Here is a 12,124-nt window from a genome sequence, read left to right as displayed (position 1 = left end):
ACGTTTACAAAGACAATCGGTAAAACAATAAGTTTATTGAGTAACGTGTGAATAAAACAATCAACCTCTGTGTTATGTTCGCCGCGGTTAGCCGTAGAATGCACGGAGCATATTTACATTATCACATTAGTTATCTGTTTGAGTATTGCTTTTCTTTAAACGATTGGAATGATGATAATAATATGAAGTTTTACACAAGTCTTTTTATACTATTGAAAACTTGACAGGTTGCTGATAATATTCTTACGATCGCGGTAGAGAGAGGCGGGAAAATTTTTACATTAGCTGTTGGTAGATTTCTAGTTTTAGAATGAAAATGAACTCACCTTATTCAGCCCAACTCAACTCATTTCGGCTTCTTTGGCAAAGACGGTTCAATGCCAGCCCGAGGCTGAACTCTTTAAAAATCTCGACAGTTTGAGATGAATCCAAAACATCTTGTAAATTTTACAGAACATTTTTGTTGTAAATGGGGAAAATGTTCACGGCTCATTTATCGAGTCTTCCGTGGCTACGAAAACTGTGAAGTATACGAATGATATAATGATAATAAAAAAAGCGAGATTAAAATCGTAAAAGTAGTTTTAATTAAGCTCAATGCTATTAAGCGGATACGTAGAGTGGGAATATAAAATGCCCACCTTGTTTTATCAGCACATAGCTGTCCATTGCTGGACACAGACCTCTCCAATCGATCTCAACTGCGGCCGGTCCGTTATCACCTGCATCCAACATGTCCCAGCGATTCTCACCAGGTTGTAGGTACATCTGGTAAATGGTCGTCACGCCTTCAGATGTGATTGAACTCTCATTTGTCTTGTGTGATGGCCTTACCACCCTTCAGTGTGCTTAGTGCGAGTTTTTCAACGTTCTCGATAGCGTAAAAGTTAACCCAATTTTGTATGCAGTTGGAACAGCGCCCCTAGCGGCCAACGTAGGCAAACGATCCCATTCCATACAAATATGAGTTAACTTTTACGCTATCGAGAACGTAAAAAACTCGCACTAAGCAGACAGATCGCAACGCATCAGCAAAAATCGACACGATAACGCCTTCTACCCATGCGAGTACACTAATGAATGTTAATGTTTTGAAATACACCGAATAACATATTTATGACGACGCCTCTCGTGATACATATCGCACGTTTATTGTTCAATACCAAAGATCTCTTTCCCGACAACAGTTGTGCAACCTCACAACGCAATCGAACAAACTTCGCGGGCGGAAAAAAAACACAAACAAACAAATATTTGTCGATTTGTACGATATAAATATTTAATAAATTATTTGAGTCGTGAAGGGAGCCACAATATTTTTGTAAGGCTTAATGTTTTCATACAGGAAATATATTCTGGACGTTTGAAAGCATTACAGCTCCACGTCGTTATCACAAATCTGTCGTATCGATGACTCACGGTGCTTGAAGACGATTTTATACGGAGCACGACGACCAGATTTGATCTCTGTTTGTCAACGTGTTAATGTGTAACTAAATATAGATATACGCTAAAAATATACGTGTTTTGTGAGCATAGGCCGAAAGAGAAGCAAATTACTATCTATGTTTTATGTGTTAAGTCTATACTAATGTTTTTTATTACTTTAAACGAAGCTTAGCTGATACCTAATGCTCTATGGCATTAAGTTCACCAAAATCTACTCAAAATATTATAACGGTTATAGAATTATCATATTTTTATTTATTTTTATTGCTTAGATGGCTGGACGAGCTCACAGCCCACCTGATGTTAAGTGGTTACTGGAGCCCATAGACATCTACAACGTAAATGCACCACCCACCTCGAGATATAAGTTCTAAGGTCTCAGTATAGTTACAACGGCTACCCCACCCTTCGAACCGAAACGCATTACTGCTTCACGGCGGAAATAGGCGGGGTGGTGGTACCTACCCGTGTGGACTCCCAAGAGGTCCTACCACCAGTAATATTAAGCAGCCGTTCCAAGTGCTACGCAAGGAATTTTAAAAGTTTTATGTTTTATGATTAACTATTATCATACACATCGACAATAGTGTATATACCATGAGGAGTACAAGATTTTTCAGATTTTTTACAACACATATATAATGTCTGACTGTCGCATATCACTCTTCTTGGTAACGATTATGCGGCATTTTTCCGATCACTGAGTAGCTATTGGATCCCAAGAAAATATCTTGTGCACGCGCTACCTGGAATCATTGCGTACGAACCACAGTGCATTTTTATTTTACTTTTTTTTGCATTTGTAAGTAGAGGATCATGCGGTCTGCTTTATAGTGGTTATCGTCGCTCATGGGCATCAACAATGACTGCTTTCGTACTTCGTTTGAAAAAGGACAAGTAATATCGCTCAGATAACACTCTCTTTTATCACGGTGCCGCAGTTCCAAGGAGTATCCCTTCCAGCTTTCCGAGAGAGCGGACTATGATAATCATTCACCATCGGGTGGGCTATAGAAGTATCTGCCTTCAAAGGAAATGAAAAAATACAATTTTCCGCATCTAACTTCGTAATTAATAATCTTAAAATACTGATGCAAAGTGAAGGATACCACCGTCTTGGCTATTTCGCGATTTTATTTATTTTTTATTTATTGCTCAGGTGAGTGGTCGAGTTCACGGCCCACCTTATATAAATTGCTTTCCGGAGCCCATAGACATCTACAACGTAAATACCGCCACCTACCTTGAGGTACGAGTTCTAAGGTCTCAGTTTTTACAGTACAACGGCTGCCCCAGTGAAAATACAATTGATACTTTATTAAAAGAGACAAAAGTTTTAAAATGAATAGCGGCATACGTTGTAATGTTTATAGGCTCTAGTAGCTGAAGCACTAGGTAGATCGTGAGCTTCAAATCAACTTCGATAACATTTTAAACTCAAAGTAAAAATTTACAGTATACTTTATCAGAAACTACTGAAATGTTAACTACATATATAGTTGAAATGCACAAATTTGTTCAAATGGCTCACGAACACACTTTTAAACGGTATAAAATTGTGATGCCGTCAAAAATCATGGCACTAGATGTAAAAGGTAAAATACAATCTTAATTAAAGTATATTAAGTAAAAAATAATAACTATAATAATGAAAACAAACTAAACATACCGTATTAGAGTTACAGTATTAAAAGCTACATAACTAATAATGTGTACAAATAAAAGGGTTAACTAATACATAATAAAATGTGGAAAAGTAAATAAAAAAGAAATAGAAAAAATACATATGAACATACTATACGTATAAAGTTTAGATGGGCCCCACCTTTCTCTAATGTACCAACAATGATATGACTTCGTTAAATTTGTTAAAAAGGAAACTGCTTATACATCGATTGTCTTGTAGGCATAGTTCGAAATAAAAGTAACATGCTGCGCTCAATCTAGAGGTGATTGAACTATTAATGAAAGCTAACACTTTCTTCCATTAAACGTATATAAAAAGAGAGATAGGAAGACATTTTATTTATTAGTTTTTGTTCCTAATAGGACTACGAATTCCAAAACTGTCCGAAAACAATATAAATAGTTTTGATTCAAAAATATCAAAAAATAATTGATTAATCGATTAATGTTTTTTTTTAAATTTGTTTTTAATTATTCAATTTTAATTTGTGTTCAAATATTTAAATTACTACTTCAATTAAATGATGATGATTTCGACTAATGAAATATTTTGGGATTTTGATTAAGGTCAATGTCCCTAAGCTTGTTATGGATTAGTTGTTACTTTATTAAACTTCTGAACATGATTTTCTATCATTAGTATGATGTCGTTGAATTTTTTTTTATTATGTTTCAACTAGTAGGTAAATACTACTAGCCACGCTCGCGGTTTCACCTACGTTTAATTTCAAATTTAAAAACAATGAAAAGTTTTGTATTTTCCCCAAACTAAGAGTAGCTCATCTTAGTGACAGCCGCTCGGTCCATTTCGAGCTTTCGGTCTGTTGGTACGAATCACGGACCCGCGAATACTCTATCATACATCGTCTTTTTGCATTAAAAGTGTAAAATTTCCAAAACAATTCGAAATTGAGTTAATATGCGGAATCATTTGGTATCACCAGTATTTTTCTTATAAATACTGTCAAAAGAGCGTAGTTTAGTTTTAGTTAAATTTTTTGGTTACCAGTATTTTGACTACTATAACAAAATTAATACATAATTTTATCTTACTTTAAAAGACAGATAATGTAACTGGAAAAAATAAAAAAATTATGTTGCAAAGATGATTAATATTAAAAATATCACATGTTAAACCTTTAAAACACTCTCCTGTAAAATAAGTAAGTTTTGAGATTATACAGTTTAAATGCGAAAAGACGATATATTACCTCAGGTATACCAGTCGTTACCCGGGTCATGTTATTTACATGGTACATATATCTTATGTGCTTATCGAAGTTATAGTCTTTGTGCAATTCCTCATCTAAATACGTTCGACCATTTTTGTGGGGTGTTTAGTAGCAAACATACAAACTTTCACATTTCTAATATATATGTACCATAGTATTTTATATACAACAAATGAAGGCTAATAAGCCGCAAGGCTTCTATTAGCAACGATCTAATACATTTTCTGAAGAGGTCGTGTATTGGCCCCGAGAGCACTCGCCGAGACCGCGGCCACTTTCACTATCGACGGGGACCACTAGACTCAATGTTGCATAGCCACCTTGCTATATTAATAAATATATATATACATATATATAACGCGAGTTGCATTTTCTCTATTTTTCATCAAAATAAAAACTGCAGAAACACAATACCGAAACGGGTCATTGACATTGGTTTCGTAACATTTCGAAATTTTATTCAACACCCGCCTTCCCGGATTTTCCAGCCAGATTTTCAGAGCCGTTCTATGTTTCCTGAATATTAGCGAGGGTGATGGTGTGTATTGTTCGAATTTTAAAACAGTCGAAACCTGTTGAGAGTACAGGGTAGCGGTTTGGGGGAAGGCATGCGACTGTGCGAGGAAAACGTTATTGGGTTCGCACAGTGCGGGTCTGATTCCCGGCGGAAGGGTCCCGGAGGAGCGATCCAGGCGGGGTGGTGCGGCACTGTGTCGGTCAGTCACCGCTTAACCGGCGTGCCGTGCGGTTGTTCAGCTATCTCGCGCTCCACGCAGATCTCCAATTCCGACTGCTCGATACCTTCTATGTTTATCTATCCTTCCTGGTGTATGAAACGTCCCCCGTATGAACTTGTGACGTGCTTTTAAATTTTCAGACTAGTGTGGCATCGACTGATGGTGACCGTTAATGTGAGAAATAAGTGAAGAGTGACTTGTTCAAAGGATTTTGAGACACAGGATTCTGTTTGGAATGCTGCAGGGGAGTCTTCTTCTTTGAGAATAGAAGGTCTTTAAAATTTTAAAACCTTGTATAATATTAATTGTTTTTAATTTTCATTTCATATAATAATTTTTCACGCAATCATTCTAGTAGGATTGTGTTTGGATTTTTACAGAAAAATGGTATTTGCAAATAGCAGCTTAAACGTTGAGTGGTTAATTGCAGTGTGGTGTAAATTATTTAAAAAGTAATAATTTGAATTAAACTGAACTCTAAAAAAGTTTTTGATTAAAAAAAATATCTTAATCTAAAGACGTATTACTTTAGTAGTATAACTAATATTTTTATGATGTAACATGTTTTAGGATTACAAATCGAATAAATATTAATAAAATTTAATTAATTTATTAATTTGTTTGGAATTAATGAGATATACACCCAGGATTACGTTGTAACATTTCATATATCAATCTGGTTAAGAGGTCAAAATCCTAGTCGGTCTAAAACACACGTTTGTAATATATTCGGTTTTATTAAATAAGGTAGTATGGTAGATTATTTTAACGACTTCGAAGGCGGACTAGCAGTTCGAGCGTTTTGTCTGTGCCTCTGGTATTACTGATGTATCTATATGAACAACGATACCCACTCATCATCAGATGGACCTTATACTTGTTTCCCTTAAATGGCAATAAAAGTGTTTGAAAATTAATACTAGCCATTTTTGGAGCTTTAGCGACTTTGTCTCGAATCTTTTTTGTTAATTTGAATTTAAAACTATCGGGAACTATAATAAATTTAAAGTTATTTAAAATAATCTCGGGTTTATTATTTTTTCCCGTCACGTCATCGTAGTTTTTATTATGTCTACAACTCGGGAAGCCCGATGAAAGTACTATGTCGATGCACTCCTGAGTAGTTGTGGTTCTGCTCAGAGATTTTAGTAAATAATGAGCAAATTCTACTATTACAGAGAAAATTTTGTATGTCCTTCGTTAGTTTGTCATTCATAAACTTAGTAGCAAACGAATGTATTTGAAAATGAAACTATACTGTGTAAGAAAATTGCACTTCCGGTTTTTTTAAACTAATATGAGACCGTCAAGTATTGTCAGTAAGTAATCGTCAAGGAATAAAGATACAAAATTACTTTTAATTATAGAAAACGATTGAGACTTGCGTCTGGTTCGCGTCTTTACATATATTTGAAACATTCTCCGTTATTTATCTGTATTTATGTAACACTCTTATATATTATTTAACACTATTTTGATTTCCTTACCACCATTGAAAGCTACGCATTTTGCCCTAAATATACACTCGCTTAAAAGCGCTGTGCAGTTTTATTGTTAAAAAATTTTACTACTTATGTACGGGCTAAAAAGGCTGAAATAATTTATGATTAAAAAATAAATGAATTTTATTTTAAGCGTTTGTTTTTAGTTGTTATTAAAATTCCCACACAAAATGCATTTTCCGACTTTAGGTCTCTATAACAAGATATTACATGTTTTCTATTTAAGAATATCAATGGTCCTCCTGCTCCCCAAAATCCTATACTTCGGTTCGTCTCATTCCAGGACTCTATCTCAGATGGTGTTCCGCCATCGTTCACTATCGTTTCTGACATCAAAAAATCTGATCAAACATTACAAAACTTTAATAGATAATTTATTATCGAAATCGGTCTTCAAGGAACAAATTTTTAATCATAAGAAACGAGAAAATATCGAGAATTACGACAGCGGAAATAGATGATTTATCACACTTGTTAGAAACTTTCCTTTGATCCAGTCGCTTAACACTTTTTTCGTCCATTAACTTAAAATTCATTTGAACTTTTGTTTATATGTTAAATTATTAATTGAAGTTTCGATTTTTATTTTTCGATATTCACAATTGTACTCGACTGTGCTCGAGGAAAGCGTTTCGGTTCATATCATTTAAAATATGCTATTTTTTTTTATTGTTCATATGGGTGGACATCACACAGCTCACAGCCCACCTGATTTTAAGTGGTTACTAGAGCCTATAGGCATCTACAACGTAAATGCGCCACCCACCTTGAGATATAAGTTCTAAGGTCTCAAGTATAGTTACAACGGCCGCCCCACTCTTCAAGCCGAAACGCATTACTGCTTCACGGCAGAAATAGGCCCCCGCCTGTTGGTGGTACCTACCCGTGCGGACTCACAGAAGGTCCTACCACCAGTAAAGTTTAAGTGAACGCTTAGGATGAAGTTATTTGTTAATGAACATATTTCGCTCTTGTTACTGTACCTAAAAAAATAGTGCACATTTGAGAAAGATTCCACATTAGATTCCAGGTTGAAGTACCCTCGCACTTCAGCGGTCAAGCAATCACATGTTCCACTTTGACGTATAAGATTATATATAACTCAAATGCTATTGAGTATTTGATATCAATCCAAGCCTAACGAGGGTGGCAGCTTACGTATTGTGTTTATGGCTTCATTAAGCAGTTACCTGTTCCTTAATATAGATGAAGTCATCTACTCAAAAGCCTAATTACTATTCAAAAGTACTTAACACAAATATTCATTGTAGATCATGACGATGTTGGAACGATCATACTAGTGGATTTACAATAAATTCTCTCAGTGAAAGTCCAAGAGTAACAAATCTGCAGAACTCAAATCTATACCTCAATTTAAGATCCTTTAATGAGGAAAAATCAATTTTTGATATAAAATATATAATTTCAATATTAATTCAATTTTACTAAGCGTCGTTTAAGTTTAGTTCAAGACGCATTGAAAACTTTGGAATAGAATGAAAATGAAAACATGACCAATGAACCAAAATAAAAAACAAAAACAAAATATAAAAAAGAAGAAAATAGAAAGAGTTTTTTTTAAATTATGTACTATTTTATTGCAAAATATAGACTTATATAGAATTAGTAAACAAGGTTTGCGTGTCTGTCTGTGTGTTCACCTTAATTATTATAATTCGGATGTGGTTTTCAGTGATGTGCGATAACCTTGTGCAAACACTTAGCATGTTTTTACATTAATCAATTGGCAAGCAAAAAATACAAATATTATAATTAGTCGGATGTCTAAATATAAAGCGTCTGCGCATGAAATCGTGAACACAACTGCCTCGAAGCTATGTTCAACAACCAATAAATAGGATCTTCCACAGTCAATAACCATGGATCTCATTTATATATCTCATTTAACGAATTGTGGAAAATTTGTAGGGTATATTAGAAGCCTGATATCATTAATACGGAATATTTAATACGCTATGTGGTTCGATTTGAAGGGACAGTCGATTGACTACATATAATATATTTATTTATATTTATATAATATGTATAATAGAATAGAGAATTCGATACTCACTCCGGCTTCGGTAACCATTTAATACCAGATGGGCCGTGAGCTCATACGCCTATCCAGGCAATAGCCAAATAAAATGTTAATCATAGAAATGGGAATTTTGTTAATTAAAATTCGAGTTAACGCTTGACAAATTTTATTATTATTAATCACACTGATTTTAATAGTACTAATAAAAATATATATACAATTTTTTTTCAGGTCAAAACAACTCTACATCGCTCTGTTTTACTAGAGATGAGGGAAAAGGGCTGAAAAAGTATACAACTGGATCAATAAACAAAAATGTGAGTATTCTTTATTCTTTAAAAATAAGGTTAAGAAAAATTACGTTATAATATGAAGTTACTTATACTACCGATTCTATGTTTTTCGTGAAATTAAAAATGTGGTAGAAAACCATTTCACACAAGTGCACACAGAATGTAAATAATTTTAGCAGTAATTGCACGGAGCTTGACATTAATTTGAAAATAGCCTGTGCATAATAAGTGCACAGTATATTATAAAGTAATAAAAGTTGGAAACCTAGTGAATGAGTTATTCACTAGGTTTCCAACTTAGATACTTAATGAATTTTCAAACAGTCTACGAGTATATATTAGTAAAACTAAAAAGTTAAGTAATTACTAAGACTAAAACAGTAATTAGCGAGTGGTATTGCATTGACTCGCATTTTCTCAGCTTGTGTAACCTAAAATTGTCAATCAAAGTACGATTGATATGACACTAAAATTTGTTGACTTTTTTCTTTATTATATTTAAACGTAGATATCGAAAGGCGAAGTATCTTATTTTGGAGTGACTGGGTAAAACTAAAATAACTCAAAAGTTGCTACAACCTAGAACTGCAAAAAAAAGAATACTCATTACATTTATGTTATGGCGGGAAAGCTGAAATTAATCCACAGATTATATTTATGAAAATTTGTCAAACTAGGATCACAGATTATATCAAATTTTATTAAAATACTTAATAGAGATATTCTATAGTTGTCTTAATGTATGATTTCGAATATCGAAAAGCGTTGCCGTAAAATAGCATTGACTGAATGCCAAAGCGAACAATTGAATTTACAAATGACGATCTCTAGAACATACCCGTACATACATAATAACATGAATAGGCAGCGAGTGAAATGATTACACCAGGCAACAGTCATTGCAGGAAGCTACCGCAACTGGTTGTTTCGTTCAAATGCACGTTCTAGAAATTAGTTAAACCTATGAATGCGTTTTAAACAAAATTATTCCGCGAAACCATTTTGTTTCTATTCTGTAGCTCATATGGAACGGTCTATAGAAAATTTGATCTAAAAGCATTGGCGTTAGGCATCATAATCGTATACAGCTCGTATCATAGAGTATTATTGCTGGAATAATGCACTGCCACTAGTTTACGAGGTCTTTCACCGAACACATTATATAGGTCAGTTAGATTAGCAACGCTCCCCTACTTGCAACTACTCAGACAAACACACACACAATATTTTTAAATGTAGCGATATTCGAGTTTCGTGTAAACTTTCGATTTCCTTAGCGTCCACCATCTTAAACAGAATAGTATTCCAATCATAAAATTTACGTTAATACTTTCTTGAATTATTATTTTTAATTTACGAAAACGAAATTATCCCCATATGTTTTCTGATACATTCATTAGCATCCGTGGGGCAGTATTTGGCAGTTAATTGATGTCTGAGCCAAAGTGTCCCATTCTATAAATATTACGAGATAACGGTGTCTCCTGTAAATATCAGTAAAATACTTGAAATTTAAGTCGCCTCGATTAAATTAGTAAGTTCCATGCGCTCTATTCTCTGTACGGTTCCTTGTACCGACAATTATGTATAACGTTTTGTTTTAAATATTAAATGTAGGCATTTGAAAGCGTCGCAGAAATACTAGGTTAATGATTTCCTATGGCGTTGTGTTCTTAAGGTCTGACTTGCCCTAGATACAGTAGGCACTGTTTCTATTCCTTATCGTGTTATTATTGTTTCACGTATTTCTAATAATTTACGTTTCTCATGTCCTACATCCTGAACTAAGTATATAATATGAATTGATAAAAGTTTATAGGGTTCCGCTTGCAAAATTAAGTGACCGATTCAATTCGTTATTGTTTCATTAATATTTATTGATTTGAGTATCTTTTCTGTTCGATCATTTTGTATGTTAAAATCATGACCATTAATATGAGAAAGTCATGACCATTCATTTAATTTTTCATTTCACAATAAAACAGACAAGCATACGTGTTTTGTTTTACTACAACGGTGAAGTGTACTTTCGTATGTAATTATGTTCGCCACGTATTAAAAAAGCAGTTATTTTTGTTAGCAAGCAAATATTATTTAAAAAATTTCTTTAAATATGAATCCAGTCTTAACAAAAATTTAAACTGTTGATAATACCTAGGTACGTAAGGGCAATGACATGTCCACTTAAATAGAAAAAAAAACATGCGTGTGATAACAAAATGTTTTCACAAATCTTTCCGTGTCAACGTATAAACATTGTAGAAACTTATTGTTGAAGATTAAAGCGAAATGTAACAAGTAAATGTATATTAATATTTACAGAGAATATCCAATAAATCTTCTGGTATAAAATTTCAACAACCATTCCTGAAGTGACGTAACATTTAAATCGATAATTGTAACATATACATTGATATATTATGAATTGATAAATATTAAATCACTATTCTAGTTTTCTTCCGTAATAAGATTCTGATATATTAAGTTGATCTGGCAGATGTTATCCTGTCAAATTTTTAAGATATACGTCGGTCATCGTTTTTTTAATTTTTATTAACAAATATTTTTAATTTTTATTGAAAAATAAGTTTAGTCCAGCCATACTTACCGACGAACAGGATTATTGTTTTTATTTATTTATTAATAAGCCACATTTTCATATGTAATAAGTGCTTAGTTTTTCGTATGATCATGCCATTTTATTACTGAAATTGAGTACACGAGCTCCACGGAACAGATGTGAATACTGCCATCCAATTTGAAATAGTCGATCAAAATTTTAATTTTATTTAACGTATAGTTTCCGTTTCCTGGCTATTTTTACCGCGAAGCAGTAATACATTCTAATTGAATTTAAATAGTTGAACTGCTATTATACAATGCAACTGAGACTTCAAGCTCATGACGCAAGTTAGGACGTTGTGATGTCTATAAACTGCGGTAACTTAAAAAACAGGATTTCGAATAAGACGTTTTATCTATAGTAATATTATAAAGCTGAAGAGTTTGTTTGTTTGAACGCACTAATCTCAGGAACTACTGGTCTGATTTGGGCGTAAATGAAGTGGGCGTAAAATTTAGCGTTATGCCAAAGTAACTATTCCACGCGGACGGAGTCGCGGGCAGAAGCCAGTTTTATTAAAAAGTCTGAATTACGGTTACAATTTACGAACAGTGGATATTC

At 33.6% G+C, this 12,124-nt stretch overlaps 1 protein-coding gene across 1 annotated transcript in view; it reads left to right on the top strand.

The window, feature by feature from the left end:
* Positions 1–5,086: 5,086 nt before the first annotated feature.
* The window catches only part of Grf (nuclear receptor GRF), a 131,691-nt gene continuing 124,653 nt past the window's right edge, over positions 5,087–12,124 (top strand). Inside the window, exons 1-2 of the mRNA XM_012692299.4 lie at positions 5,087–5,375; positions 8,879–8,964. The gene's annotated coding sequence lies outside the window, so the exon portion shown is untranslated. The remainder of the gene's footprint in view (positions 5,376–8,878; positions 8,965–12,124) is intronic.

Source organism: Bombyx mori, chromosome 15 (genome assembly GCF_030269925.1).
Source record: "Bombyx mori chromosome 15, ASM3026992v2".
In the NCBI taxonomy this organism is placed as follows: Eukaryota; Metazoa; Arthropoda; class Insecta; order Lepidoptera; family Bombycidae; genus Bombyx; species Bombyx mori.
Note: the sequence above shows the minus strand (reverse complement) of the source record. Positions and strands in the feature narration are given on the sequence as shown.